We start from the raw sequence: 9,146 nt of genomic DNA, 5'->3' as shown, positions 1-9,146 counted from the left end.
GTTGGATTTATTGAATTAATTGTTGAACAAGCATGTTGAAATTATTATGAGTATGGATTTCATTGTCAATCATGTTATTCAATATTAATGCATGTATGGTTCAATTCACATGCAAGGGATGGATTAATTATTTGTATGCTATTGTACGGGATGTCTAGCATACTTTGAGCCATTTATTCGTACCTCGTTGTACTATTTATTTTACCATATGTGAAGGGTTAGCTCACGTAAGCCACCGCACATGTAGGGTTCAGTTGGGAATATTATGTATGAAATGAATTAGGATTTGTCGTGCAACGGCACAACCCTCATGTTAATATGCATGATGTGGAGTCTCACTTTGGTGAGGAGGAACATGGTAGTAATATCACAAGTGTCTTGCTTGGTTGATCACAAGTCCTAAGGCATTAAAATAAGATTGTTTTGGTTGTCGTTTATTAATTGTATGTGTGCATGTTGTCGAGTCTTGAGTTCGCCTTTATTAAAATATTTATAAACGTAAAGTGCAACCGGAACAAGCTTCAAAACTCTTGGAACGTATATACCTTGAGTATGAACAATGGGGGGAGTCTTGCCGGAAAGCTCGTACTCCTACTAATGATACAAGACGTTGTTTCATTTATATTATGCGCAGGAATTCCGTCGGTATGGCCCGACACTCGGTATGGCCCGATTTTATTATTATTATACTTGGTGTTTGGTTGGCTCCCATCACCTTTTCCCTTTGTGGATTATTCTTTTGGCCCGTTCGAAGCTTATTCTAATTAAATTGTGAGTCAAGAGTTGAGTCAAGAGTCGAGTCTTGTATCTCATGATTGATTGATTTTTTATTATATGGCTTTTGCATGTTGATTAGTATTTAGAGAGTGATGCATGCTTTAGTTTCATTACTCTATGCTTGTAAGTACTCAGCTTTTGCTGACTACGTGCTTTGTGTGTTTCCGGTCATGGCCTTTGCCTTAATGACCCTATGATGATCCATCATTTGCACTTGCATTGTTGGGGAGTAGATTAATATAGCAGGTTGGTAGATCAAGTACGATCGAAATCATGTGGCTTGGGATGATTGAGAGAGTTGCATGTTTTCGTCTTTTGAAACTATTCCTTTAAAATCTTAATTATGTTTGAAATGTTTGGATTGTTTATATTTTGGGTTTTGGGCCATTATGGTTCCAAATTGTAGGAGGCCTCGATATTTTATTAATTATGGTTTTTTAAAGTTAGTTGACATTTAATTCCGCTGCGTAATTCTGGTAATAGCCTTAGCCGTTATCACGTTGGCGGTAATACTTTAGTAATTCCTTTATTTTAAGTTGGAAAATAGTTTTATAAAAGCAAGGAATTATTAGGGTGTTACATCTCTACAAACCCGTTTTATTAAAATCTACTCCCTGACAACGCAAATGCAATGATGGATCATCATAGAGTCATTAAGGCGAAGGCCATGACCGAAAGTCATAAAGCACGAAGTCAGCAAAAGCTGAGTACGAACAAGCTAGAATAACAGTCTATCCTAACATGCTACACTAAACGAATTAATAATCGACATGTAAAAGCCATTTCATAAGCAAGTAAACATGGAGACAAGACTCGACACTTGACACGACTCTTGACTCACAGTTTAATTAAGAAGTATCTTCGAACTGGTAAAATAAAGTATCCTCAAAAGGAAATGTTGTTCCTATGTTTTGGTTGATGACACACACATATTGCAAACTTCCTGATTATGGTTGCTAAATGACTTTGAACAGGTATATGCCCAAGTTTCTATTAGGATAGGAACTTGAATAAACTGGTGAAGTTCCTGAGGTACACTTGGAACAGTCAATGGAGTTTCAGAGCTGGAAGTTGTATCTGTTCCAGTTTGAAGTCACAAGAGGAGCAACACAGTTACATATCAAGAGTTCCGAATATCCACAAGAACTATTACAGACTCATAGCCAAGAGTTCCTGTGTTAGCTAGAGAGGAACTCATCAATGTTCCTTGGCTGGAACGTCTGAAGCTTCTGAGTTGCAAGTTCCAGACAAAGGGAAGACATGAAGTCTAGGTAGTCCACTGTACTTAGAATTTTATGTAAATATTAATTATGCTAATGGTATATAGAGTACTCAAGGAACTTATGATTTAATTAGGCCATTTATTTTATTGGAAGCGATTTTTATGGAAAACATTTCATAAATAAAAACAAGTTTTGCATATTTAATATAAAATAGATTTACGTTTTATTTTATTTAAACAAAACTTATTTTCCTAAAAATACTCCTAAGTTTTTGTAGATAAATAAAATCTGTTTTAAAGAAATGTTTTAGGGTTTGATTGAGTCAAATCTCCAACTGCTTCATGGCTGAACGTGGGAAGTGGTCTTCCCCTTGTTCCTCAAGTCAAGGGACGTGGAGACCAAAGTGCTGGCAGTTAGCAGTTGAGGTTTTGAAGGGAACTAACCCTAAGGATAAACACTATAAAAGGGAAATCGTTTTTGGTTTAAAGTACACAAACATTCTGAGAGTTTTTGCTTTCCTAAAAACGTTTTGTCTAAGATTTTCTAAAACAGTTTGTGTCCTAGTTAATTCAAAGTTCCTAAGTTTCTTATATCCTCACAAAAGCATTATTAATATCTAGAGTTATCCAAACACGAATTATATTTTGTATTAGTAAGGATAGAGTTATCCTGTTTAGACTTAGAGTTTAAGTCTGAGAGAGAGAAGTTAAGGAGTTGTAATCGAAGTAGATTACTGTGAGGAACACAAGTTTGAGAGGAACTTGTGTTGGAGAGATTATTGTAATCGAGGCATTACCATAATAAAAGAATTCTCTTCTTGATTAGTATCAAGAAGTTTTCACAATTGTTGTTATTGTCTTCTCTATTCTCAGTTTCTTGATTGTTTCTTAAGTTCCGCAAGAAACTTTATCAAAGTTCTAATTACAATTCACCCCCCCCCCCCTCTTGTGCGTGTTCCTACTGGAATAACAGTTGGTATCAGAGCCAGTACTCACCAAAACACAGGAAACCCTGTTTGAGTCAAGTTCCTGAAAGTATGAACTCACAAGAGAAACTGGAAGAAGGTTACTCGACACAAAGGCCACCTATGTTCAATGGCAAGTTCTACTCATACTGGAAGAATAGAATGGAGATATTCATCAAAGCTGAAAATTACCAAGTTTGGCGTGTAATTGAAGTTGGAGACTTCGAGGTAACAAAGACCAATGCTGAAAACGAGGTAGTTCCTAAACCAATGTCTGAATTTTCTAAAGAAGACTTTGATAAATATGAGATGAATGCCATGGCTGTCAAAATCTTGCATTGCGGGCTTGGACCTCATGAACACAACAGAGTCATGGGGTGCAAGAACGCAAAACAGATTTGGGAACTACTTCAAGTAACCCACGAAGGAACTAATGAAGTTAAGCGTTCCAAAATTGACCTTTTGATGTCTAAATATGAAAGATTTGAGATGCTTCCAAAAGAAACTATTCAAGAAATGTTCACTAGATTTACTAACATAACCAATGAATTAGTTTCTCTTGGTAGAATCATTCCCACAGATGAACAGGTAAGAAAAATACTAAGAAGCATGCCACAAGATGATCGCTGGAGAACAAAGGTCACTGCACTGTTTGAGACCAAGGACTTCACCAAGTTCAACATTGAACAACTTGCTGGTTCCTTGATGACACACGAACTGCATCTTGGAGCTGCTGTTCCCGAGAGCTCAAGAAATCGAGGACTTGCTCTAAAGGCTGAGGAACTCGATGAATCTGAACCAGATGAAGAAGAGGCTGCCATGCTGGTCAGAGGAATGAGAAAGCTCTATAGGAACTTCAAACCAGGAAACCAGAAAGGAAGGAACTTTGCCAAGAAAATCACTAGTTCCAAAACTGAGCAAGGTTGCTTCAAATGTGGAGAAACTGATCACCAAATTCGTGAATGCCCTCTGTGGGAGAACGACAAGACCAGAGGAAAAGGGAAGGAACAGGTCAAAGATCGCTTTAACAAGTCTACCTTCAACAGACCAAACTTCAAGAAGGCCATGATAGCTGCATGGGGCGAAGCAACAGACTCAGAAGACGATGAGGAACAACCAAATGAAGAAACTGCAAATCTCTGCCTTATGGCTAGAACAGAAGGAACTGATCAAGTTCCATCAGAAGAAGTAAGTTCCTCCACTCTTCAGTGTCTCTCAAAGTCAAAACTAATTGAACTGTTGCTAGAAACTCTAGAAGATTACAAAAAGCTAAGTATATTAAAAGCTCAAAGTGATAGAGCCTTGGAACTCAGTAAAGACCACATAAATTATCTGAACAATATTAGATCTGATGTCCAAGGCAGGTTCTTTGAATTACTAGATAGAAATACCTCTATTAATGAGTCATTCGAAAAAATTAGAAATAAAAACATCCTTCTACAAGTTCAACTCAGTCAATATAAGATGTTTAATTTAAGTTTAGATCCTACAAAATCCTTGGAAATCAACATGGGAATTTTTAACATCGACTTAGAAAATTTAAACAAAGATCTGATCACCACAAAGGAACAAAAAGAGAAACTGGAAAGGGAACTATCCATGGCCAGGGCACAGAGACAACCACCTAAAGTTCCTCCCAAATGGATTGAGAATGCTCAATCTAAGAGAACAGAAGGATTGGGCTTTAACCATAAAAATAGTCATAAGAAGAAGTATGTGGATCTTCCTAGTGTAAAAGTCTGCTTCTCATGTGGAAGTGGAAGTCACATAAGTACTGAGTGTTCCAAGATGAAGGAACAGGATCAAAGAAACATAAATTATGTAAAACAAAAATGGGTTAAGAAGTCTGAAGTTATAGTTGAAAAGGAACTCGAGGAAACCCGAGTTCCTGTAACTAACCTTTGATCTCTTTACAGATTCTAGTGAAGGGGAACAGCTCGTGGTATCTCGACAGCGGGTGTTCCAAACACATGACAGGAGACAAATCTAAATTCCTCTCACTAGAAGCCTACAATGGAGGAACTGTGACCTTTGGAGACAACATGAAAGGAGAAATTATTGGAATTGGAAAAGTTGGAAGGTCAAGTTCCTACGCCATTGAAAATGTATTTTTAGTCGAGGGTTTGATGCACAGTCTACTAAGCATCTCTCAATTCTGTGACAAAGGAAACTCTGTAAGTTTTACTTCTGAAAACTGTCAAATCATAAACAATAACACTGGGAAGGTTAGTTTGGAAGGAACTCGTAAAGGGAACACATATTCTGTGGATCTCAATACAGTTCCCAGGAACAATCTAACCTGCCTCAGTGCCCTTGAAGAAAATTCCCTACTATGGCACAGGAGGTTTGGACATGCTAGTTTCTCGCTGCTTGACAAACTAAGATCAAAGGAACTGGTTCGAGGACTCCCCTCAATCAAGTTCCTAACTGATAAAGTGTGTGATGCATGTGCAAAAGGCAAGCATGTCCGAAGTTCCTTTAAATCTAAGAAATTGGTAAGCACCACAAAACCATTGGAACTCATCCATATGGACTTATGTGGACCAATGAGAATTCAAAGCAGAAGTGGGAAAAAATATGTATTAGTTATTGTTGATGATTACTCTCGCTTTACTTGGGTCATATTTCTAACAAGCAAGGATGAAACGTTTGATGAGTTTGTTACATTTTCAAAGAAAAGGAACTCAGACAAGGTCACAACTAAGGAACTTTTGCGCATTCCACGCGTTCCTCTCCATATTTGAGCCAAGAAATCACACAGAGGCTCTGGAAGATGCTGACTGGATCATTGCCATGCAAGAAGAATTAAATGAATTCAAAAGAAACAAGGTATGGCACTTGGAACCCAAACCAAAGCACCAGAAGGTGATAGGGCTAAAATGGGTGTTCCGGAACAAGAAAGATGAACATGCAACAATCATAAGGAACAAAGCAAGGTTAGTGGTCAAAGGTTATAATCAACAGGAAGGCATTGACTTTGAAGAAACATTTGCACCTGTTGCTAGATTAGAAGCCATTAGAATCTTAATTGCTTTTGCTGCTTTCATGGGTTTTAAACTTTATCAAATGGATGTTAAATGTGCTTTCTTAAACGGTTTCTTAGAGGAAGATGTTTATGTGGAACAGCCCCCTGGATTTGAAAATCCCGAATTTCCAAATCACATTTACAAATTAGATAAGGCTCTCTATGGACTAAAACAAGCCCCTAGATCTTGGTACGAGAGATTATCAAAGTTCCTCCTTCAAAATGATTTTAAAAGAGGTAGAATAGACAAAACCTTATTCTTAAAATCTAGAGGAACTGACTTGTTAGTAGTTCAAATTTATGTTGATGATATATTATTTGGAGCAACTAATGAAAATTTGTGCAAGGATTTTGCAAGCTTGATGAGCAGTGAATTTGAAATGAGTATGATGGGGGAACTCAACTTCTTCCTTGGTTTACAAATCAAGCAAACCGAGGAGGGAATCATGATACACCAACAAAAGTATGTGAAGGAACTCCTAAAGAAATATGAGCTAGAGTCAGCCAAAGTAAATCACACTCCCATGGGAACTGCTACCAGATTAGACACTGATCCAAATGGGAAAAGTGTGAATCAAACAAAATACAGAGGTATGATTGGATCTCTATTATATTTAACAGCCAGTAGACCTGACATTTCTTTTAGTGTAGGACTATGTGCAAGATTTCAATCAAATCCAAAGGAGTCCCATCTAACTGCGGTGAAAAGAATACTAAGATATCTCAAAGGAACTGATGACCTATGCCTTTACTATCCAAGAAGTGGATCCTTCGAGCTAAGAGGATATGCAGATGCTGATTATGCAGGTGACTTAGTGAATAGAAAAAGCACATCAGGTATGGTACAGTTCCTAGGTCCATGCATGGTTTCTTGGGGTTCCAAGAAACATAATACTGTTGCTCTATCCACAGCTGAAGCTGAGTATGTAGCTGCTGCAGCTTGTTGCTCACAAATTCTATGGATAAAACAACAGTTAAGAGATTTTGGTATTATCTATGATTGTGTTCCTATCTATTGTGATAACACTAGTGCTATTTGTATTTCAAAAGATCCGGTTCATCATTCCCGAGTCAAACACATCCACATCAGACACCATTTCCTTAAAGATAATGTTGAGAAAGGTTTGATCAAATTGGACTTTTGCCAAACTGATCACCAAATTGCTGATATTTTAACTAAGCCTTTGAACAGAGAGAAACATGAGAAAATGAGAATGGAACTCGGAATGATCAAGCTAAGGTAATTGCCAAATTGGAGTTCCTCTAAGGCAAAAGCAAAAATCATGGTACATATAGACTATTACAAACACAAAATCTTGTGTGCAAACATAGTTGAAGCTTACCATCGTGGCAAATTCACTCACACTTCAAATGAGCAAGGTAAGCAGTTCCTTTCAAACTAGTTAAGTCAGAGATACGAAATTAAGCAAGTCAAAGTCAAACACAATTTTCTTTTTTTTCTTTCATTTTCCTTTTATTTTTATCTATTTTTTTAATTAAAAACCGAATACCCATATTCAAAGAATGTTTGGAACGGTTCCATTGGCAATAAATAGGAGAAACTCTTCACTTTCCACAATCAATCCATGCAACCCCCTTTCTCTCTCTCACACGCCTTCTCCACTGACATCACCTCTCCTTCCACCTATAAAATAAAAAACCTCAACCATGGTTCTCACAAGCAACAACACTGATCTCACATCCCTCAAACGAAAGAGAAACCCTTCATCACCTGTTCCCATGGGTACCTCACCCATTCAATCGCCAATTCCTCTTCGATCCCACAATCCAATGCTCGCAATCACTCAGGGGGAACAAACCAACACTGACATCGAAATGAAATCCCCAATCTCAAACCCTAGATCCTCCACAAGAAAATCCAAAAAACGACGAGTGGAAACTTCTGGTGAAAACATCGAGGAAACAGAGGAGATTGCTCAAACTCAGGGGGAAGTAAAAGGGTCCAAGAAACTCACTGCAAAGGAAAACAATCTGGTCGAGGGGTTCGCAATCAACTCAACATGGTGTGAAGCCACGAAATTTAAAGAGTTGATGGAAATCCTTGAACAACAAAAGTGGGTAAGTCTGTTGAGTACCTATGCCAAATCCCCCTTAATTCCTGAAGCTATGAAAGAATTTTGCAAGAACTTTGCATGTGTTGATAATGTATGCTCAAGTAAAGTGAATGGAACTCGCATCGAATTTGATGCCTCTTATCTGGAACAGCTGTTTGGTACCCCCAATAGGGGTTTTGATATGTGGCTCAAAGGTCAAATCACAGTGACCATAGATAATGTAGATGAGAAAGATATAGTTGGTTCCATTGGAGGAGATTCTAAAGTATCCACCTCCACCTCACACAACTGCTTTTCACCTCTTCAAAAATTACTGTTTAATATTGTGTGGAGAGGTGTAGTTCCTCGAACTCAGAAAAGGAACATAGCAAGTCTGTTTGATGCATGTCTCATGTATTGTCTTGAAAGGAAAATTCCCATAAACTTTCCTGCAATCATGATCAAACACTTATCCACCTGTATCCCCAAATTCAAAATTCCATACTCCTCCCTTCTCACAGAAATCTTCAAAAGCTTCTCAGTTGACCTTAGCCCATACTTTGTGATTCCCTTAAAATCCACCCAAATCCTTCAACTTGAAATGCTCCATCTGTTAAATCTTAAAGTGGTTCAGGGTAAAGTCATTAGGGCTGGAAAGGAAGAGAAACAAGATGAGGAAGATCAGGAAGGAATTGCAGTTAAAGAAGAAGTGGAGGAGGAGGAGGAACTCGAACAAATAGAGGTCCCTTTACCTCGAGGGAACAGGAAGAGTGTAGGAAAAAGAAAGAGCATGAGGGTAGCAATGAAGGAGAACAAGAAAAGAGGGCCTGTCTTCATGGAAATAAATGAGGAAGGAGATGTCAAGGAGATGCCCATAGAGGAGGATGCTGTTCCCCTGAATCAAGAGGAACTGCCTGAAACTGTTAGGCCAAGAAAAAGGACACCCAGATCCTCCAAAAAGTCCAAAGCTCGTTGTGTTCCATCTGAACAGGAACATGTTCAAGATCATGGGGGTGCCTGGAACACAAAGGATGATCAGATATTGGAGCTAAAGGCAACAGTTGCTCGTCTGGTGGAACTACAGGAGGGAACAGATCACAGGA

The sequence above is a fragment of the Spinacia oleracea genome, chromosome 4 (assembly GCF_020520425.1).
Source record: "Spinacia oleracea cultivar Varoflay chromosome 4, BTI_SOV_V1, whole genome shotgun sequence".
Lineage (NCBI taxonomy): Eukaryota > Viridiplantae > Streptophyta > Magnoliopsida > Caryophyllales > Amaranthaceae > Spinacia > Spinacia oleracea.
This window is presented reverse-complemented; position numbering follows the sequence as displayed.